General features: G+C 47.2%; 2 long non-coding RNA genes across 2 annotated transcripts; one reads left to right on the top strand and one right to left on the bottom strand.

Moving 5' to 3' along the window:
• The first annotated feature begins 370 nt into the window (after positions 1 to 370).
• Positions 371 to 4805, top strand: LOC143441369 (uncharacterized). The gene is made up of 2 exons (XR_013108702.1): positions 371 to 513; positions 787 to 4805. It is a non-coding gene; the product is annotated as an uncharacterized LOC143441369 (long non-coding RNA).
• An 11188-nt stretch (positions 4806 to 15993) lies between these two features.
• Positions 15994 to 21189, bottom strand: LOC143441368 (uncharacterized). The gene is made up of 3 exons (XR_013108701.1): positions 20765 to 21189; positions 18330 to 18422; positions 15994 to 18191 (listed from the first exon to the last, which is right to left on the bottom strand). It is a non-coding gene; the product is annotated as an uncharacterized LOC143441368 (long non-coding RNA).
• Positions 21190 to 23339: the final 2150 nt, after the last annotated feature.

Raw genomic sequence — 23339 nt, 5'->3', positions numbered from 1 at the left:
TTCCCGGCCGGGCACCCACACAACTGGAGTACCGCTCCAGGTCCCACCCGGCCATCCCGGGCCACTGCTGGCGCCCGGCGTGCGCAGGCCGCGCCTCCCTGGCCCGAGGGCCTAGCAACGTCACCAAGGCTCTGACGCGCGCTCACTCGGGCGCGGGTTTCCACCCCGCAGGTCCGGGTCCTTGCAGCCCACCGCCGCGTGGCCCTCCTCCCGGGGATCTGGATTTTGCTAATTCGGGAAGACTGTTTGTCCTTCAGCTACTGATAAGGACGCGAATTTGTGAATAATAATAATAATAATAATAATAATAATAATAATAATTTTAACAATTCCGGGAAAGAAATAGTCATACTCGAAAAACATACTAATAATAACCAGCCAGATAGACCTCTGCTCCTGTGCTCAGTGCTCTTAAGGACAATAATGACGACAACAGCCATAATAGCCACAGTTTATTGAACGCTTACTCTCCCACCGCAGTGTTAAGCGCTTTTCAGGCAACAACCCTCGGAGGTAAGTACCGTTATGATCCCTATTTTTCAGAAAACTAGGGCAGAAAGGTTAAGTAACCTGCCCCAGGGCACACAGCTAGCTAATGTCAATGCCAGAATACTAACCTAGGCTGCCTGTTCTAGTGTAATCCTCAAGCCAACCCGTTAAGGTCGGGAGCATCCTCTCCATCTTAAAGATGAGGAAAACAAGGCACATAGAAATTTAAGTACCTTGCCCAAGGTCACCTAGCTGGATGAGGCAGAAAGCAAACCCAGGGCTCCTCTCTGTCCGCAGAACCCTCGGTCTTGGCCATAGGCGATGCCATTTCCAAACCACCTCCGATAGCCTCGGCTCCTGTCCCGGCTTCCGGGAAGCAAAAGCAGCCGCTGGGTGGATTTGAGTAGATTCCTGAAGCCTCCGCTCAGCTGATGAACCGGGTGTTTTGGAGCAGCGTCCTTGCTCTACCTTCAAGCGTAGGATGGGGACGCTTCTCCTGGAATCCAGTCCCAGACCAGGGTGCGCGATCCTGAGAAGGGACGGAGCGGGGGCGAAGGTAGCGGAAGGGATCGGGAGTCCCATTTGACCAGCTGCGGGTCCAGGCTCCGGATTTGCACCCCGCAGCCAGCAGAGGGCGCTGCCGCTCGCGCATGGAATTTCCGTCCGCTCTGCCTTACAGACGCCTGCAGCGGCTTTCCCTCTCCAGGTGACTGCCCCCACACCCGCATTTAGACCTGCTTCTTTAGACGGATTGCCATTCGTTCAAGGCTTCCCAAGTTCCAGCCGGTTAGATCTTGTTCTGCTAAGGGGCAAGGGCAGAGAATCCTTTCTGTTAAAAGGCCTAGACGTTTGCAAATTCAGCTCGGTCTGGTCTGGTCTTCCCTCCTGGTGAGCCCGTGGCTAATTTAAAATGGAGGTAGACCCTCCACTTGGAATAGATAACAAATATTCTTTCCTTTTCCAAAATGGGAGATGGTGACTAAAGAGGGACAGATGAGAAGGACTATTTTCACAGCCGCCGCCTACTGGTGGCACCAGGCCTCCTTTAGACCTTGACTCACTCTGGCCTGGACCATGCGGATCATGATTCCTGTTTGATGTTAAGTCAGAAAACTAATAAATAATGAGACTGGGATTTGATCTAGGAACTCCCTTAAACGCCACATTCCCAATACCCAGAATGCACAAGTGGGTACAACTGATTCAAAGATGTGGGTTATAACCCCAAATCTACCAGTGCTTAGAAACCTACCATGGAATCGGGGACTTGGCCAGTTTTCTGAGCCCCCCTCCCCCCTTGGAACTCACATCTCTAAAACAGAAGAATGAAATCTAAAGGTGGTGTGAGAGAGTGAGCTGGGCCTTTTTGCTCTAGTTTGGAAGAGCATCCAGTGAGGTTCATTCACTTTCTATGTCTGGGCTCTGAGGAAATAAAGGTGGATCTAGGAAAATCTGAAAAATGCCGAAGGGAAGGGAAAACCCTTTCTGTGGTTTTTACTTTAAACTAAGCCTCATTTTGCTATTTGTGCTATATTTTTAAATTAACGTGGCTCTCCCCACCCTTGAAATTGGCACACAAATAGCAAAAACAGAAGGAAGGCCAGCTCGCAACTTTAAATGTGGTTCTCGAGAAGGAGGGACCTAACTTAAAAAGGAAATGGGAATTAAAATGAGGTGTCTAATTCAGACAGACTTTCCACGAGGAATTTAGATCATAGCTCTTGTAACAGGAGTGTTGTCTGGGTCTGGGTCTGGGCTGGGTCTAGTGTCTAAACTGGAGTGTACCCTGATGAAGAGACTGCATCTCCCTTTTTGAATATGTCTGCATCTCTGACCTTCTGGATGTAAGAATCAGGGGTTTGGGGGGCGGGGGTCCTGCTCCCTGGATCTGTCCCTCAGGCATCTTACTTTTCCAGAAGTTTGTTTGGAAATTCAGTCAGGTGAGACTATCAATAATCACATCGTTGGCGTGGTTATGTAGAGTCACTCCTTGACTATAGCATTAGCAGCTGATGGCTTTTCCAGAAAGGGAAGCCAGTGAACGGATCTCATGAGACTTGGCACCTAATAGCTGTCTCTGCTGCACTGTCTTTGAGCCAGAAGAATTAGCCCTCTACACTCAACACAAGAGGACTCAGGCTGTCCTCAACTGCCTCCTGCAAAATAGTGGGCTTCTTTGTCCTTCTGGGTACCGCCTTTCCTTCTGTCAGAGCATCCGGTCCACAGACATGTGACGACAACGCGCAACATACATCACCTAGGAGTATAGCAAAGACCCCAACATGAGCCCAAGGCCCATGGTTTCAACTTTCCTGCTTCGCTCCATGATATTAATAACTTTCTTCTCCAGCTGGCTTCTAGTTCCCATTTCTTTGGCTCATAAAAGCACAGCTACTCAGACCGAAACAGATCGGGCCATATTTATGAAGCACGAATTACAATGAAAATCCCAAACTGACACAGTACTCCGCTGCTGACAGGAAAATGCTACTTTAAACAGCACTGGCTTTGGGACATGCTGCAGAAACTCATTTTTTAAAAATTGCATCTTGGAATTAAGTGAGTCACAATAATCAGGGGAAGGAAGAACACCGGGCTTTTGTTAACTCTCAAGATTATTCAATCAAAATAGACTTTCACCATCCACACCCTAAAAAAGACAGAATATGTAAGGTAAAATGCCAGGTTTTTTTCCCCCCTTTCTGGAAAATCCATTAACGTTGAATGATCTTGGCCTTGACCTATTTTAAAAAATGAAAAGAATTGAAGGTAAGAATAAGACTGTCTCTGAAAACGGGTGGATTCCTAATCTGTACTCTCGGTGCTGGGATTGGCAGCCAGAGATGTGTACGTGCCAGCGATCCGACTGAGCTACATCCCCAGACCTCTGAGTGTTCTTAACATTACACCCCAAACACTGCCCAACCCTTCTAGATGAACACCATTTCCTTCCCTTTGAGGAAGGTAGCGGAAATAGAACCTGGGAGAACGAGGGAGAAGCGAGAGGCAAATTTTTCTGCAGATCACACAAGGACACTATCTAGGCGCCGCCTATGTGTGAATGTGTGCTCCTGCATTGTAAGGCCCCAAATCTCCAACACACTGCGGTATGCCATGAGGCAGATATATCTGGGAAGCGGTGTCGTCCTACAGAGATGTTTCCATCCAGAGGGCCTCCTTTCTAGCTCAGGGTCTTCAGCATGTTCAGCTGCCAGGGGTACAGAGCTGGAAATTCTCCCAGTGCATTCCTACTGGGAGCTTGCCAAGCCCTTTGGGGAAACGTCTGCAGCGCTTAGTCTGGGGAAATGAGTTTTGCACTTTCACAGAGTGTGAAATTCCTCAGGGGCATTCTTGTACTCGGAAAGAGAAATCAAACCCAGCTCTTTCCTTCAGGGTCCTTGCGGTTAAAAAAGTAAATAGAATACAGTTCAGCGGGTTCTGCCTGCGGTCGGGCCGTGCGTGGGGACAGGAGCAACAGAGTCCCTCGGATATCACCCTGACCACCCTGACCCGCAAGCTTGGAATTTTAGGAGCTTGTGTTGCGGGCGTGTATACACAGGGAGGGGCAACCATCGCGCCTAAGCCACCAAGGAGGAGCTCAAAACCGCGCTATCTTCCTAGAAACCTTGGCGACGCGGCCCGCTGCTTGCTGTCTGATGCAACAGTTTGCAACGCGGTTCTGGGAGTGGAGGCCTGCGGTGCGGCACCCAAGCCAGGCCGACGCGCATGCGCCGGCTGTGCCCTGCCCCGCCCCGCGGCGGGAAGCTTTTCACCAGATGTGCGGGGCGGGGATGGAGGCGGAGCCAGAGGCGTGAAGACCCTTTGGCAGATCGCGCCTGCGATCTGAGCTGAATTAGAGTTCTCCGCAGGCATTGGCTGACTGACCCAGTGATCCAAAAAAAAAAAAAAAAAAAAAAAAAAACAGAGAGGCCCGAATCGCCCCCAAAGGAGCCTGGAGAGAGAAGTTAAAGCGCTAGCTGGCTTTTGAGTCGGCCTCCCTTTCCGAGCCTTCGGATTTCTGCTGTTGGTCCTACCTATCTTGCCCTGAACATTTTTCTTTGCGGGAGGGAATTTGTCCCATGAATTTGTTCAACCTTTCAGATGTCTGACGATTCAGATGAAGACGATTGTCTTCCATATCCACATTCCTCTGGTATTATAGACTGTAATTGACTTTTATTTTATTAACTGTTTCTCCAAATTAACTTTAAATCGATTCCCTTTTTATGTATCCTTGCCCTAAGCGATAACATTAGAGAAACCATATTCTGAAAATAAGTTCAGACCTATTCAAATAAAAGTGTTTGTTGTTGTTAGCTAAAATTGTCTTACCTACCACACTGGGGGTGTCTGGGGATAATAATAGCCATTGTGCTGAGGTTTGTCAGTGTTTCCAGAACTACTCTAAGCAGTGTACACATTCTCCTGCCCCCTGATGCCCTAGAAAGTGGGTGTTCTCTACATCTTGACAGAGAAGAAGAGGGAAGTTTAGAGAAGTGAAGCAATTTGCTTGAGATCACAAAACTAGAGACAAAGGCCCTAGTCTGACCATCCCAAAGCCTCCCTTCAAAACGCCCAATGCAGGAAGGACCCAAAGATGTCTCCAAACCCCACCCCTCTTTCAAAGCCAAGTTCAAATGTCAGGGTCTAGATGAAGACCTCCAAAAATCTATTGTTAGGGAAATAGTGGCACAGGAAGGAGGGGGTTACCTTAACTAGGGCTCTGTACAAACTTGGCTGTTAATAGCTGTGACCTGGGCCTTTTGTTGCCTTAACTGAGGAATGCTCACTGCAGAAGCTTCTTCTTCTTCTTCTTCTTCTTCTTCTTCTTCTTCTTCTTCTTCTTCTTCTTCTTCTTCTTCTTCTTCTTCTTCTTTTTAGATGTATTTATTTTTTATTTAATATGAGTACACTGTAGCTGTCCTCAAATACACCAGAAGAGGACATCAGATCCCATTATAGGTGGTTGTGAGCCACCATGTGGTTGCTGGGAATTGAACTCAGGACCTCTGGAAGAGCAGTCAGTGCTCTTAACCACTGAGCCATCTCTCCAGCCTCTTTCTTTCCTTTTAAAGATTAGTTGTCTACTCATATCTTTATACAGTTTAATTTATTTTGGGTGTGTGTTGTCTGTATGTATGTCTGTGCACCACTTGTGTGTCCTGTGGCCAGAAGAGGGCCTCTTATTCCCTGGAACTAGAGTTACAAGTGGTTGCAAGCTCCTGTGTAGGTGCTAAGAATTGAACCCAGACCCTTTGGAAGACTAGCCAGTGCTCTTACTCGCTGAGCCATCTCTCCAGCTGCAGTAATAGTTTCTTCCTACACTATTGATCTGGCCAACTTAGCATTCACTTCCCAGCCAACACACTCTTCTACAGTGGGGTTTCCTTTTGTGTAAAGTAAGGTGTGTTTGAGGACTCCACCCCTAGTGTGCTCTGGCTTTGGCACCTGTGTGGATTATGGCAATTAATCACTGTACTGCAGAGAGCTGCTTCCCCACTGGACCAAAAGCTTCTCAAGCACACAGACCTTTTCTGGCTTACCACTGCGTTTCCAGTGCCTCTCTCAGAATCTGGGGACAAGAGAAAATAACACCCATTAAAATCATGTTAAGCCACTGAGCAGAGTGAACCCTGAATAGAGAAAAGTCCTTTCTTCCCTGTCCCAGAGGGATGGAAACATCCCCCAGAGAACATAGAAGGACCCTCTGGCCTGTCTGAGGCTCCTTCTCCAGGTACTATGGCTCCAGGAAAACAGTGTGCTTGGTCTGAAAATCCCCACAGGCTTTTGCTTGGTGACATGAGGGGTGAACAATGATGACGAAGGTGATGAGCTGAGCTCAGGAATCTCCCAGACTAGACACACTCAGCCCCAGGCCTCCAGCAACCTTGCCACAGCCGCCCGCCCTCCTGAAGCCTCAGCTGCTCAGCACAGCCCCAGTGCACAAGTCCCCTCAGCCACCTTCACAGCCACAGGAAGCTGCAGCCCCACTGAACCTTAGCAAGTGAGGAAACGGAGGGCCAGAAGAGGCTAAGCTGCCACTGCGAGCCCACCCAGGCCTTTAAACCATCTGGAATTAAACTCCAGAAGTGAGCTTTTAACAAATCTGTAGAACTGTTCCCACCCTTCTTTCCAAAATTTGCCTCACACAGCCTCTTTGGAAATCCCACAGAGGCTTCCAGTTAATCCCTGCCTCACTAAACACACCTCCATTCACCTAGCAAGGGTTGGGACAAGGTTTTCCAAAAATCTTTGCTTTTTCATTTTCCTCTCTGAACCAAAGTAACCCATAAATACATAATTTTTCCCAAGAATCCTGTGTATGGTGTGTGTGTGTGTATATATGTGTTGTGTGTGTATGTGTGTTGTGTGTGTGTGATACGCATGCATGCACAGGTATTGACATCAGCTGTCTACCTCAGTTCAATTGCTCTCTCTCTCTCTCTCTCTCTCTCTCTCTCTCTCTCTCTCTCTCTCTCTCTCTGTGTGTGTGTGTGTGTGTGTGTGTGTGTGTGTCTCCAGGGTCTCTCATTGAACCTGAAACTTGACATTTGGCTAGAATGACAAGACCCCAAGATCTGCCTGCTTCTACCCCCTGAATCTGGGGGATCACAGGGGTCACAAATGCATACTACCACATCCAGATTTGTATATAGGTGCTGGAGATCCAAACTCAGATCCTCCTGCCTGCACAGCAAGCACTTTACCCAGCGAGAGATCTGCCATTCCTCCTCTACTCTCCTGGCCGCAGAATCACTTAGAAATTCCACTTACCAGCTTAGAAACTGATGGGGTCCCTGCATGTGTCATGGACATGAACCCCATGAAGAGATAAGAATGAAAACACAGTGCAGATTGACTTTGTCAACCTGGATCAGACTTTGAGAAGTCTGATGCCAGGTGGTTGTCGGCATATTTAAAACACAATACAAATCGGGGGGAAAAAAAAAAAAGGTTTCCAGGCAACAATCAGTCCAATCAGTTCAATTCCAGGTGCACAATAAAGCTTAAGGTGTGACTGCATAGAAACTCCTTTACAAAGTACGCGTGACCATGAGCATAGGTTCTATAGCTAAAGGTCCTAGAATCTATCTAGTGTGGTCTCTGAACAATAGCATAGAGGTCAGCGGGCCACAAAGTGCATGTGACACCTCCCCTAAGGATGGGTAATGATCTAGGAGGAAGAGTCTGAGATAATCATGTTAGGGGATTTGGGTAAGGTCTGCCTCTATAGCAAAAGGTGGGTGAGGTCTGCCCCCACAGATAGCAGAAAGGTCACCAGATTGTTAACAAAATCCACTCTCTAGATGGAATGCAGGTATTTGACTTTAATCTCCTCCATTGAGAAAACACCCCCTTCAAGATTAACATTCCTTGTGTCTGAGTGCTTCTTTGTGAGTACAAGGACCTTGGTGCCTTCAACAGGAAACTACATATCCCAGAATGCCATCCTCTCCTGGAAAGAGAACAAAAATTCTATGTCAGCCATGTGTCTCCTATTTTGGTGTCGGAACATTTGGTCACTAGCTTGGATAAAGATTGGTATGTCCATAGACTTAATTCTTCTGGCCCCAGGAAGACACGGATTTCCCAGACCTCAGAGATCAGGGGAGGGGACAAGTTATTACAGCAAACAGAACCTTCAATTAGAAGCATGCATGAAGACTTGGCCTGCAGCTTCTGGAAGAAGGACCCCTGTCCAGGAGGCCTGTTTTCTCTCTGCAACGGCCCTTACCACTGCCACCCCTTCCATTTCTCCACTTTCTTTCTTCCAGATTCTTCTCTTAATTGTACCACTGAGCCCCTCCCTGGCCCTTGTCCCCACCCCCATCCCCACCCCCATGCTTTAACCATTTCGTATAAAATCCAGCCCACCAGACTGAGGTTTCCTTCCACCCAAATGTTATTTTCAGAAGGAGCCATTGAGGTTGGTGAGTAATTGCAGCGTTGAGCCTCTGCGAGCCAAGCTGAAAATAATCAGCGAGGCAGATGGGGTGGGAAGAAAGTGGTACCCTTCCACTAAAGAGTGGGAGAAATCCAAACGGGGTGAGTCAGAGAAAGGCGAGCGCCAGGCTGGGCCGGCTGGGCTGATGGCCTGGAGTTCAGTTAAGGGGAAACCGCCCAAGGTGTTGGACCCTTTGACTGAAGACCAGTCCAAGGTGGTTCCTGGCTGCACATCACAAGTCCGCATTTCTTATAACAGTCACTATGCTTCTGCTCTTACTCACTTGGGCCACACTGGAACTTAACCGTGCCAGCTGACTTGCCTGTCTCTCCAGCCAGCCTTCTCAGCTTCCACGCTGTTGACACGTTGGGCTGGAGAGTATGCTGTGGGGAACTGCCCTGGCCTGGAAGGATGCTCAGGAGCCTATCTGGTCGCTCCTTCCTTGATGCCAGTAGCGTGCACACGCTCAGTCATGACAATCAAAGATGTCCCCAGATGGCCAGCGTGTCAGTGGTTCAAAACCACTCATCTAGTGGACCTGTAACTAAACTATTGGTGACTTCTTATTTCCAAGTACAGCTTAAATGCCCCAAGCCTAGTGTGAGTACCTACTGTGTGCCAGGCTCTGTCCTCAGTCCTGAAAATAGAGCAGGATGCACGGCAGATATGGCTCCTGGCCTCAGAGAAATGCCCAGCTTTCTGGGACAGGAGATACTCAAGAACCTTCAGTGAGAGATGCGGAAAAGAAAGACAAGAATCTAGAAAAGGGTTCTGACCCATACTATGGGAGTCAAAGGAGGCTCTTGGAGAAAATGATGCCTTGGCCAGGTAGAAATTGGAGGGGGAGGGGCTCTGAGGAACACAGGCAGTGTCCAGACACCTTAAGAGACTGATGTACATTTAAGAAACCCAGAGCAATCTGCCATGGATCAGGCTCAGGCAGTGGGAAGGCATCTCTCATCCCCTAAGCCCGTACTTCCTGTCCTCATTTTCTGTGTTCCTAGCACAGGCATGTAAACTTGGGATCGTATTTAACCATCTTTAATCACCACCCCTCGTCCTGAGTCAACCCTCTCCAGTCAACCAGTTACCAAGTGTCGTCATTCTATGTCATTCTATCTCAGGCTAGAATGCAAACTGTCTCACAGCCTCCATTCCCCTCCTCCACAACCCCTGGTGTGATACAGGACCTCTTACTCACACAGATTTGTGAAATAGTTTCCTATCAAGTCATTCTCCAGACCCTACCTCAGAGAAAGATGGATCCGAATGCATCTCCCATATTAACCCTCTAAGACTTCCAAAGGCCTGTCAGACAGCTTGCCGCCTTCCCTGGGCTTTCAGGTGCGCTTCCTTGACGGATCTCAACAGCCCTCTGGCTTGCCTCACTCTGGCTGCACAGGACCACTAGCCACACCCTGAGAGCCTCCACACCGCCACAGTTTTCTGCTCTTTTTGTCTAGATGCCTCCCCAACCAACCACTTAAGACCCAGATGAAACGAACTCTTCCGCCTCTCTGCAGACGCCTTCTCTTAATTTTTCCATCTGTTTTCACTGGGCTTTATACTGATGCTATGTGACCATTTGTCATGTTGGCCCATAATTAATTGCTTAATCTGTCCCCTCCTTCAGGGTCTGAGGACTTCGTAGGCAGGCACTGGGTGGCTGACTACCCAACGCACACTCCTCCTCTCAGTTTCCTAAGGGAACCCACACAATGCAATGCTCGGGATAATCTCATATAGCAACTAAGGTGCTATAACAAGCAGATGCCTGAGCCGCCATAGAAATGACCCTTGTGTAACTCAAGTGTGGACTCACAAGCCTCACCAAGAGTTGACTGGGGAACTAAATTAGGTAGTGTGAAATTAGGTACTGTGAAATTAGGTAGTGTGAAATTAGGTAGTGTGAAATGAAGACTTCTTTGATCCACAGATATCCACTCCTCCTCTCCCATTCTTTAATAATAAAAGTGAGGGCTAGAGGAATAGCTCAGTGTTCAGAGCACTGACTGCTCTTCCAGAGGACCTGGGCTCAGTTTCTAGCACCTTTGTGGCAGCTTGCAGCTGCCTGTGACTCCAGTGCTAGGGAATATACACCCTCTTCTGACACAAGAGGTGTGTGCACACTCATGTGCGCTCACTAAATGCTCATGCACATAAAATCAAAGGAATAAAGCTGATTTTTGCCTGAGCAAATGGCTGCTTTGCTGAAAACCACATTTCCCAGGCTCCCTTGCAGCTGAACATGGCCATGAGTCTTAAGTCCTCACAATTGTACAGTAAGTGGAAATAATAGTATCGTTTCTAAGTTGCGCCCTCAAAGAGAATGTATGATGCTTCCCTAACCCCTCTCTTGTCCTTCTCTCTGACTAGGAGGTGAGAGAGATTGGATCAATCTCCTCAGAGCTAAAAAGAGAAACCTTGCACTGATGACAGCTAAGCTTCCATCTGTCTTGGGAAGTTTTGATCTAAACCCTTATGTGAGATAGACATTGTTTCTGTTTTGTTTGTGTGCCTGTGTTCAGAGGCAGCTTTGCCAATACTCTACAAAACACCTGGTCTTCTAGCTCCCAGGAATGGGCTCAGGACTGAGCACATGAGCTAGTTAGGTCAGTAGACAGATGGAGAGAGAGGCGAGACTTTCTAGGAAAAGGGTTCTTGTGTTTATGAGAGAGTTTCATGGAGCACCCATCCTCCTTTCTCTCCCTGTGGACCCTGAAAACAGCTCCCAGCCCGAGAACAGAACTACACACAGGTGCAGAGAAGGCATATTCCAGGGATGGGCAGAGGCTCTTTTCCTAGGAGAAGGATGCTCAGAGGCAGTGGGAGCCTGCCTACCAGGGCTTTACCCGAGAGAAGCCCTGTGGCAGATAGGACTGGCTATGGGAACAAGAGGTGGCCATAAAGTCTGGGTCCTAGTCATGTGCTTTGTTGGTTGGTTCATTTCCCGACTTTCTCTTCCGCTCAACATTCTGGAGGCAAATGCCATGCCTTAGAGCTCCTTCCCCACTGGTTTCTGACAAGAGTTGCCCCCTGGACAGTGCTAGAGAAAGATGGCAGCAGGAAGGTGAGCTGCCTGGTGTTTTCCCCAATCACCAGCATCTCTGGCGATAACTGCTCTCTCTGTAGCAACCCCAATTACTGAGCTCTGAGGATATCTACCAGTTCTTCCCTTTACTTGTACACAGCCTGGGGGGCTAGAGGTGACCACAGCTGTGCAGCCTGGGGGACTCAAGGTGACTTTCACAGCTGTGCAGCCTGGGGGACTCAAGGTGACTTTCACAGCTGTGCAGCCTGCCTGCTCATCCCCCTCATGCCTTCACTTCCTTTTAATTTCCCAAACATTTCTTTCATAGACCCTGGACTCTGGTGCCCCAACAGGACCCTGCCTGGCCTAGATTGGAAGGAGAGTCAGCAAGAGGGTTGCTTCTGACCCCAATAGATTTGAGCATAACCTCACTGGGCAAAATGACAGGAAAATACCATATACGAGGGCAATTAGGAGTTACTTCTGCAACAAGGCCACCATGGTACCCATGGATGTCAAGTCAGGTGGTTGTGCTGGTGGCTGCAGGACCCCACTGTGCTGCATGCACATGTCTTGGTGATAGGTGGGTCTGATGTGCTTTTCTGCCCATTGGGAATAACTGCTACTCACATTCTCTTACATTAGTAAGAATCCCGGGAGGGCCACTTCATATCTGTGACTTCAGAAAAATCACATAACCTCTTGAACTTCAGTGTTTTCACCAGACTATGGAAAGGTTGCCGTGAGGGTAACTTAAGACAACAAACACTAGGCACATTGGCTGGTAGGAAGTGTATAGTCAGTGATTTTCATGGGGACCAGCTGCCACTGTTGTTGTTGATGATGATGGTGGTGGTAGTGATGATTGATGATGATGGTGATGATGGTGATGATGATGATGGAGAACAACAGCCTTGGCAGCACGAGAGGGATCAGGAGCCTACCTCTGAATCCAGGAAACTGGGACAAGGGAACCCAAAACTATCAAAATTAGAAAGGCAAGATATGGGGTCCATATGCTGGTCTCTCCATCCCAACAACTGGCACCATTTCCCTTGGCATCTCAGACTCAGCTATACTCCTCCCTGCACTCATCCCCACTATCCCTCCCTCTTGTTCCGTATCGTCAGCTGCCATGTTCCCACCAGTGGCTGCTCAGCAACCCAAGAAGGCGACAGCATGTGGCTGAGACCAAAGCCTGGCTCTGACTCAGGAGGGGTCCTGAGAAGAGACATAAGCCCTCACCTCATGTCGCTGCTTTCCCGGTGAGCACAGAAGGCATTGTCACTTCTGGCACATGGTCGAGTTTAACCCTCAGGTCTCTGGAAGAAACATGAGCCTCTGCCACTGGGCATCGAGCCTTGGGGCTGTTAAGGAACCTCCCCAAGGTCACACAGCCCGAAGGTGGCCGAGTCCGAATTGTAGCTATTCTTATAAGATGAAAGATGCAGCCTCCCCAGGCCACCCTGAGAGAGTTAGTGTGAGTCTCTGCTTGTGGCTCTGTCATGAAGGGTCCATGGGCTCTGGCATTTGAGTCAAGGAGGTGAGACCCTGTGGATTGCTGTCAGAGGCAGTCTGCCTCAGTGAGGTCTGGTCTTTCTCTGGGATGCATGCAAGATGTTAAAAGCAAGAGAGAGGCTTGAGAAGGACTATCCAAAAAGAGGTGGGTCCTGAGGTGGGTCTTTTGTCACAGGTGTTCACAGGTCTGTGGATTTGCATCTGGGTCAGATGGGCCCAGCATTGAGTCTGTTTGCTCTTCTTCCTTCTCAGTCCCTGGGAAATATTTTCCTGGAGAGCAGACTGTGGACTCTGAAGCCCTTATTCTCTGTAAACTCGGGAAAAGACAGACACCCTCAGACACCCACATCCTGGAAAGCCATCTGCAAATGTCCCCAGCCTTGCTGCAAGCTGAGTCTCTCATGGCAGCAGCAGACACCATCACCTGGTGTGATATAAAAATCAGCAGCCCTGGACTCCAGCTCAGCCTGGATGACTAGAGCCAGGAGACCACAGAGAAGTGCCTTCGTTTGTCCTTCTGAGACTCTGGGTCCTATGGGCAGGTGACTGATTAAAGTGACAGAGTTCATCCCTTCCCCCCCTTCTGGATCCTCACTGCCTTCCCTGACCATCTGACCACCTGTGGAGGTGGGGGTGCTCTTTCCCAGAATCTTCCCCACACTGTGGCCTCGGGCCTGCAGGAGACAGTGGTTTCACCATCCTTTGCCTGTGGCCAGCCCAGGACCAGCTCCCCTGAGAGCAAAGGGCTCAGAGCTGGAGACACAGGCCCCACCCTGTGTGTAAACACTAGTTGGGCACCAGCTGACCTCAGGAGGGAAGTGCTGGCTTGCTTCCTGCCTCTCCCAGCCTGCCGCTGAGGTTCCAAGGGAAGTGCCAGGCTAAGCTGGTGCCCTGGCCCCAGGCTGCCTTCGTCCTGGAAATAATCCCTAAGAGCCAAGTCTTCCTTGCTAAAGGTGGACGGAAGTTAAAAATTCCTAACCATGGCTTGCCGGGTCTGGTCAGGAGCACCCATGCTGGTCTGTTCCCGTGAGTCAGGTCTCTCTAGTGGAAATAGTTTCGATGAATATATATATATATATATATATATATATATATATATATATATATTCATATATATGGTGATATATATATATATATCACCATCATAAATGCACTCTGCTTATTTCTTTAAAATACAAACTGTAATTACATATAATAAAATATTAATAGTTTCAACTTTGGAGGGTAAAGAATATGTGTTTTGTTATTGTTTGTGAAATGTTTTTTTTTGTACTGTTAAACTGTCTTTAAGTAAATAAATACTAAATAAATAAGAATATAGAATAAGGGGCTGGAAGTTGAGATGAAGGGCGAACCACAAGTCTAGGACAAGTGGGACCCTGAGCTCCTCCACACTGATATACACTGAGACAAGCATGGTTTCATTGGGGTTAAGATTCACAAAAAGTGAAGCATCTAATGGGAAATATAAGGCATCCGAGGACCTCTCCTCTAGATGCAGACCATGGGTATATGAGCATAGTTTCTGTGTATATTTATATCATGTTATCCTTTTTGTGTAAGGAATGGACCAACCACAGAGCTGGAGAGCCGTCTAGCAGTTAAGAGCACTCGGGGTGTTTGTTAAAGGACCTGGGTTTGCTTCCTAGCACCCACATTTTACCCACAACCACCCATAACTCCAGATCCAGGGGATCTGACACCCTCTCTGGCCTCTTTGGGATCCTGCATGATCCCAGTGCACATAAACTCTCACATACATATGCAGAAAATAAATAAATTAATTAATTTTTAAAAAGGATTCATGATTGCAGAGCCATTTGCCCTTCGTAATATATTCTGAACAGTTTCTTGGACTCTTATTTGCTTAATTATGCATCTTCTAAGAGGTTTTTCTTGGTGTAATCCTAAGGTTCTGATTCATCCATCCATTTATCCTCCATCCGTTCGTCCATCCGTCTGTCTGTCTGCCTCTCTATTGTAAACAGGGTCTTACCACATAGCCCATACTGACCTCAAACTCTCAATTGTCATACCTTATCTTGCCAAAGACCAGAATGACCAACTTACAAGTTTTTTAAATGCACTTTTGTGGACAGGGGAGTGCATGATCACATATGGGTAGCTGTGCGTGTGCAGTGGTATAAGAGCATGTGTGTGAGAACATGTATGTGGAAGTGGGAAATTAAACTCAGTTGTTTACCTCTCAGGTGCCTTCCACATTATTTATCTGAGATAGAGTTTCTCACTAGAATCTGTTGCTTGCCAATTAGGCTAAAGTGTCCAGCTAGCAAGCCCTGGGGATCCAGCTGCCTGCCTTCCCTTTCCTGGAATTACGTGTTTGCACCACCATGTCTGGCTTTTTATGTAGGAGATAGGAACTGAACTCAGGTTCTCGTGCCTGGGTGACAGGCCACCCTTCTAATCTCACTGATAAGGTATTATTATGACTGAGATTCAGGTAGATCATAGTAAAATCACAAGGTGTGCTGATATTGGTTTATGTTTTGTTTTGATTTTCTACTTAGAAAGTAATACACTCTACATTTGTTGTTGAAAACCTAGGAAATAGAGATAAACTGTAGAACAAGAACCCCTGCAGCCTTGTTTTCAGGAAGGACCCCCTGCTGACATTTTTGGTGTTTAGCATTTTGATCCACCTTTTATATGCATTTTAAAATGAAATTGGGTTCCAGGGAGATAGCTTAATGCATAAAGTGCCTACTATGCAAGCCTGGTCCTCTGGTTCTCTCCCTGGGGCTCACAAAGAGGTAAAAAGAGATAAACAACTCTATATGTAGACTGTGGCACACCTACACACACACACACCTACCCTCACACACACACACACACCTACCCACCCACAGACACACACACACCTACCCACACACACACATACCCAAACACACATACACACACACATACACATCTACATGTATATATGTCTATATATCATGCACACATACACACAAGAATAATAATTAACAATTTGCCAAGTCTGGTGGTATACAACTTTAATATCAGATCTCAGGAGACAGAGGCAAGTGAGTGTCTGTGAGTGCAAAGTCGGCTCAGGCTACATTGTGAGAATTTCTCTCAAAAAATAAAATAAAATGCACTGTTACTACTGTTATTATTAGAGAAAACATCCCTCACTTCTCTGAGGAAGAAACCTAAAAAGATCTCAAGCTGTCCCCTGCACTGTGGCCTCCCCAAGGTGTCTATAAGCCACACCATGAGTTCTCACCTAAGACCTTAATCCAGAAGTATCTCTTTTTCTCCCACCTGCATGCCTTCTCCTCTTTCTTTATTACTTGTAGACTTTGGCAAGCACTCACTATGTAGCCCAGGCTGGCTCTCAACTCTCAATCCTCCTCCTCAGTCTCCTGAGAGCTGAGATTATGAGAAGATCTCACCACACATTGTTCTAGCAGCTGAAAGCTTGATTGGGACCGAGTTCCTTACTACTGTCAAAATGCCCTCCCTTAGCAGCCTATGCCCTGCTTGCCCACGGTAGAGGAAGGTACAGGAGTGGGCAGGCAGACAGGCCTCCACGCTGAGGCAGCAGAGGAATGTGGAGTGTGCAGAACTCAGATGCCCATTCACTCTTCATTTGAGTTTGACAAAAGCTATCAAGCCCCTACCTTGGACAACATCCTTTCTAGGCTTTGAGAGTGTCTCAAAGAAGAAATGGTCCCCACCCTCAGAAGTTCAGTTGACTGTAGTATCCCAGATGTTAGCCCTTACTCTTAGCCTACAGTCCGGAAGCCTGTACCTCTAAACCATTGGTGCTAGTAGACTAGAATTATTCAGTCCCCTCAGGTCACCTTAAAAGGGCCAACAGGGACCATTTTGGAGAAGAAATGTCAGTCTAGGCTCCTGGAGGACATTTAAACGAAGTGATCCTGGAAGCTCTAACTACTGAGCCATAGCGTGGCCCTCAATTGAGCCTTCCGCAGCCACAAAACAACAGGAAGTAGGCTCAGACAACCTGAATCTGAAGCTTAGCTCCACCCTCAGTAAGTGACCTCTGTTAATCCCAGTCTGTTCTTCTGTAAAACAAGGGTAATCCTATATGCTCTGCTTGAAATTAAACATTAACATGCTTGATAGGGTGTCTGGCAAGCCATGTACGCTACACATCACCGTTACTAAATGAACTGAAACTCACTCTTTTAAATTGTCACTAGGTAAGTAGTCACAGTGAGGCCCTGAAAAAAAGATGTACAGGGTGTCACATTCCGTCTGACCACTGCAGGAGATCAATCACCACTGTCATAGTCACCATCGGCTTCGTATGTTATTTGGATTCCAGGCCTCGGGAACAATGCGGTCTATTCACCATACAACTTTAGAAATGACAACCATAGTCTTAGAGGATCCAGACTGTCGGCTTCATACTCACTCTTAGTGCCTGTCCCAGCATGAAAGAGATTTCGCCTCCCACTCCTTCATGGGATGAACATTCCCATGGTAGGCAGTTTCAACAAAGATGGACAGTTATAACTTTCTTTTTCTTTTTCGGGTTGTTTGTTTGTTTGTTTGTTTTGTGGGGAGGGATAGCCCAGGCCTGGGTCATTTATCCAGTCTCCCACCTCAAGGGTCAGAAAGCTGTGGAGGCCCCAAGGCTGTTGCTGTGAGAAGGGGAGAAGAGATATGCCAGTTCTCTGTTGATGATGACATTCTCAAGCACTCACGGATGGCTCTGTTGCCATGGAGACGCTGAAGGTACTGAGCAAGCTGTAGCCTCTCTTGAGTCGTGAATCAGGTTCCACTTTATTTATTAAAAAATAAAAGCAACGCCTTGACCTACAGAAGACAGAGCAAAGCTCCGGGGGCAGGTCAAGATGTCCGCTGCCAGGGGAGATGAATCAGCTGTGTTACGCACAGTCCTGGGGTCTCCTGACGTCAGCTGCTCTCGAGAAACGTTCACCAAAATGTGGATGGGGTGACAGCAGTGTAAATGGTTGAGTATGGAAAACACAAACAGAAGTCACACTGCTGAGTGGAAATCAGGTGGCAGGGAACAGACCCATTTCTCAACTCTAGCCCGTGGGGATTCTGCCTTTCTCAGATGTGAGTCCTCCAGCCCCTAAGGAAATTGTCATAGGTCAACCAGGGCTGAGCTGTCCCAGCCACATGTGACACAATAGGAGTGTCCTCTCCATTCCCGCTGAATCCAATGATTCCTCTAAGAGGGACAGAATCCTGGAAAAACAGAAGAGATCACAGAAAGTTTCTCCCAGGGACTTACTGTGTGGGATGGGTCCTTTCCCCAGAGGTTCTGCAGAGAAGAATAAGGCAATGAGGACTCCAACTTCCATGGGCACTTCTGAGGACACCCACCTTGCTCATCGCCTCCTGGGAAGGGCCATTGTAACAGTAACAGTGACACAAGAATCCTCTTCTTGACTTGGAACCAGTCCCAGGATCCTAGACCTGTAACAAAAGGGACAGAAAACCTGCTCGTTTGTCTGGGTTCATCGTTGATCCCAGAGACTGAGTAGGAGGGTTTTATTTCTTCTTTTCCCTTTGATGTTGGGGTGGGCCCACCTCTTAACCAGTTGACTCTACCCACCCACTGCCTTACTGACATCAGACAAGCACAGTGATTAAACCCATGAGTGAGTGCTGAAGACAGGGTGCTGGGCTTCTGCTCTCTTTCTGTCACTTACTGGCTATATGTCCGGGGTTTCAGTCCCAGGATGGAGAGGTAAACAGAATTTAAAAAGCACTGTCTCAGTAAGGAGGTTTATCTAAAATGTGAATCACCCTCTAGACATAGCGACTCACTCTGGAGACAGAGTCAGGAGGCTCCTCACATGTTTTGGGCCAGCCAGGACTATAGAGTAGGACTTTGTCCCAAAAGGCAGGACAAAACAAAAGCAATGTCCACTGTGGTGGTGTCCCCTGAAATCCTCACTAATTAGTTTCCATTTGCCTTCATTCCGGATGGCACATGCGTTTCTGTTCCGGTTGGGGTTTCTATTGATGAGATGAAACACCATGACCAAAGAGCAAGTTGGAAAGGAAAGGGTTTATTCGGTTTATACTTCCATGTCACTGTTTATCACAGAAGGAAGTCAGGACAGGAATTCAAAAATGGCTGGAACCTGGAGGCAGAGGCTGACGCAGAGGCCATGGAGGAGTGCTGCTTATTGGCTTGCTCCTCATGGCTTGCTCAGCTTGCTTCTTATAGAAGCCAGGACCATCAGCCCAGGGATGGTATCACCCACAATGGGCTGGGCCCTCTATCACCAGTCACTAATTCGGAAGAAGCCTTACAGGCTTACTTACACCTTGATCTTATGAAGGCATTTTCTCAATCTGGGTTTCCTCCTCTCAGATGACTATAGTTTGTTTCAAGTTGACTTACAACTAGCCAGCACAGTTTCTATAAAGTGGCCTGCAAGGTTCCACAAGATCTATCGATTGGCTGCCCACTCCAGCCGTGTATTCTCCCCCCACTCTCCACCTGAGCAAACTTTAGCCATATCTTTGAGGGTGGAGTGGTATCTGTTTGGTTTTGGGGTGTGTGTGCGCTGTGCGTGTGTGCGCGTGCATGCACTTCCTTTTGTTCAATTACCCGTTCTCTTTTTATCAGTTTAATGGACACCTGCTCGTCCTTTAAGACAACATCAAGAGCCTCACCCAGTAGCTGGAGAAAGTGTTGAATGGTTAGAGCACTTGCTGTTCATTCAGAAGACCTGGTTAGATCCCCAGCCCTCACACGGTGACTCACAACTGTCTGTAACTACAGTTTCCGGGGATATGATTCTTTCTCCTAGCATCAGTGGGCACCAAGCATGCACACGGTGCACAGACATAACACCCATGCACAAAAACTAAAGCAATAAAGTAAAATTTAAATGTGATTTTAAAAGGACCTTAACCTTCTGAAACTTTCCCTCAAGTATAGACCAAACTGCATCTTGCTCTGAACTACCTTAGCCCCTCTTCAAAGAAATAGATAAGTACCTCTTAATGTCCAAACAGCTGCAGTTTGTGTTGAGGACCCTTTTCAGTTTGTAAGGGTTTTTTTTTTTCCTTTTTCTCTTTTATGCACGTGTGTATATATGGGCATGTGTGTGTATGCATACAAGTGTGTATTTGCATGTTTACATGCATATGTGTGTGTACAAATATGAAGGTCAGAGAACAACCTCAGGTACCATCTACTTCCTGTCCCTCATTGGCTTAAAGCTCAAGCAACTAGGCTAAACTGTCTGACCAGTGAGCCACAGGAATCCTCCTGCCTCTGCCTCCCCAGTGCTGGGAATACGTGTGTGCATTACCATACGTGGCAATTTTACACACGTTTTTGAGAATCAAGCTTAGACCTTGTGTTTGCAAAAGAGGTGCTTTCCCGACTGAGCCATCACCTCTAACTCCCTGCTCAGATCTTGAGGCTAGTGCTGAGTCTAATTAAGCTTTACTGCCCTGGGACATGCCAGGCCATGAGGGCCAAACAGGAACAGACAATGCAATTAGAGAGTCGTTCTAGAAGTCTTTCTTTTCAAGCTACTTTGGATCCAGGGACTGTGGATCATCATCAATGCACAAATCAATCAATCTGTGTGCACGGCCTGATGCCAAGCACTGTGCTGTGCCCTGGAGCATAAAGGAGTTGTAGCCCTCAGCAGTCCAGGATGACAGGCATGTAGACAGTGCCCACACCTTTCACCACAAGCTGTAGAAAGAGCCATAGGGATTCCAGGCCTCCTAACAGAACAAGAGCAGAAGACCAAAGCCTAGATTCTTCTACTCCCATTGAAACTCACATGTTAGCCAGTCATGGTGCCAAAATCCAGGAGGCTTAGAGCTCATCTTCTGCTACATAGCAAGTTCTAGGCCAGCCTCGGCTGATAAGAAAAGCATGCCCCTCTGCAAAGTGTCATGTACTGAGTCTTCAAGGTGGTACTGAGAGCTGGCCATCCAGATGTGATGAGGTCATAACAGGGCTGGGGAAGCTGCTAGGAACAGGATTGTGTCCCATTCTGTTTCGTGCGTTTGAGGGATTTTTGAGATTGGAGGGAACCCCTTGCCTCTTACAGGCTTGGTAAAAATTTAATCATCCATGAGTCAGAAAACAGACCTCCAAATGGATTGGGTTCTTATCTTGGATGTGTTGGCTCCAGAAATAAACATCTGTGTTTAGAAGCCACTCAGTCTCTGGTATTTGGTTACAACAACCCTAATAAACTATTTCTGTATCTCCATTCTCTCTCCCCAGTCTCCCGAGGTCAATTCCCAGGCCAAGAGAGCTGTGCTGTCTATGTTGTCAAAACAGAACACACACAAGACAGATGACGTAATCATACCTTGCCCCACAGGTTAGGACAGATGAACACAGGAAATGTCTGAGCCTCCAAGCTGTCAGGCCAAGAGCCATGCATAGACTAGGGCCATGAAGTCAGAGCTACCCCTACCTGACACAGTGCATCACATGACTCTCAGTCTAGGCCTTACCTGGACCTCACCAGATCTCACAGACATGCTGGACACTGGTTCCCACTCCTATCCAAATGTCAGTAGCAGTTTCTTTGTTGGCATCTTGCTTCCTACAGATGAGCAGTGGGTTTGAACTATCTACTAAGCTCCGCCCCATCTTTAGAGTGGGAGATCTCATACATCAGCTGCATCAAGCCGGGCTCCCAATCAGACCTTCCAAAAGCTCTCATCAGCCCAGAGTCAAAACCAGTTCCTTAGCAGAACCTCATCAACCCAGCCCTTGCTCCCTTACCCAGCCCACTTCTCTCTGCTCATCCCCATCCTGACCTCCATGTATGGGCCTTCTAGCAGTACCTGGATGAAAGCTAAGTCCTCCACCCTGCCTTTACCCCTCTCTTCCTTTTTCTCAGCAATATCCTGCCACTCAGGTTGCCAGTGGCCCCTCACTTCCGACTTGCCCTTTGTCTATATAATATGACAAGCTAGGTGTGGTGGTGCATGTCTTTAATCTCAGCACTTGGGAAGCAGAGGCAGGTGAATCTCTGAGTTTGAGGCTAGCCTGGTCTATACAGAGAAACCCTGTTTAGAAATATTTATGCATAGTTTATGTCAGAAACACATATATGCATGTATTATGTGTGTATGTATGTATGTATATACATACATACATACAACATGATATTCTATGTACATCTGACCATCTGTTCATGGTGAGTCCCTCATACCAGAACACGAGAGTGGAAACATGCCCATCCCCCACCCCCATCTACCCACAAGGCAGAGAAGAGTAGTTAGCACATAAGAGAAACTCAGTATCTTCTTGAGACATGAATGTATGTGTCATTCTTTTTTTTAAATAATGTCTTTTAAAAATATTTTTAAATATTTTTGAAACTATTTTTAAAATAATACCTACATGGAGGGAGTGGGCGGCAATCAGGATGTAAAGTGAATAAATAAATTAATTAATGAACAAAATAACACCTTCAAGGGCTAGAAAGATGGCTTTCTAGTGCCCTTGTGGAGGAACTTGGTTCAATTTCCAGCACCCATATGATGGCTTACAACCATCATTCATGATTCCAATTCCAGGTGATCTGATGCTCTCTTCTGACCTTGGGCACCAGGCACGCAAGTGGTGCACAGACATACAGACATGTGATCAAAACACTCACACATATAAAAAAATAAAGATTTTTAAAATGATACCTACAGCAAGAATTTTTAAAGATTCAATGATATTTTTAAAAGGAAGATAAACTGGGCATTGTGGTGCCTGCCTGTAATCTCAGTTGCTTTGGAGGCTAAGGCAGAAGGATACTGAGTTTGGGGCCAGCCTGGGCTATACAGCAAGACTCTGTCTCTAAATAAATAAATAAATAAATACCTCACAAATGTCAGTGAGATGGCTCAGTAGATAAAAGCACTTGCCATGTAAACCTAAAGACCTAAACTCTAGCCCCAGAGCCCATGCAAAAATATCTAAATTTTGTGTAATAGAAGCAAGCACTCCTACTGCATCAAGGTGAGAGGCTGAGACAGGAGACTCTTCCAGAAGCTTCTGGGTCAGTTAGCCTGAAGTTCACAGCACGACAGGAATAAGACAACTCCTGCCTCAGTAGGGGAGAGCTGAGTGCATCAAGGTGAGAGGCTGAGACAGGAGACTCTTCCAGAAGCTTCTGGGTCAGTTAGCCTGAAGTTCACAGCACGACAGGAATAAGACAACTCCTGCCTCAATGGGGGAGAGCTGAATGCCAGCTCTCTGAAATTTATCGTCTGACCGACCTACTGAGTGCCATGGCGCACACACATAAGTAACAGTATCAGCAACAGTAACTAATAATTTAAAAATAAATAAATACAGAAGATGCTCAGCCTGGTGTTTAAAGCTCAGCTACATGACAC

The sequence above is a fragment of the Arvicanthis niloticus genome, chromosome 2, assembly GCF_011762505.2.
Source record: "Arvicanthis niloticus isolate mArvNil1 chromosome 2, mArvNil1.pat.X, whole genome shotgun sequence".
NCBI classification, from domain to species: domain Eukaryota; kingdom Metazoa; phylum Chordata; class Mammalia; order Rodentia; family Muridae; genus Arvicanthis; species Arvicanthis niloticus.
Note: the sequence above shows the minus strand (reverse complement) of the source record. Positions and strands in the feature narration are given on the sequence as shown.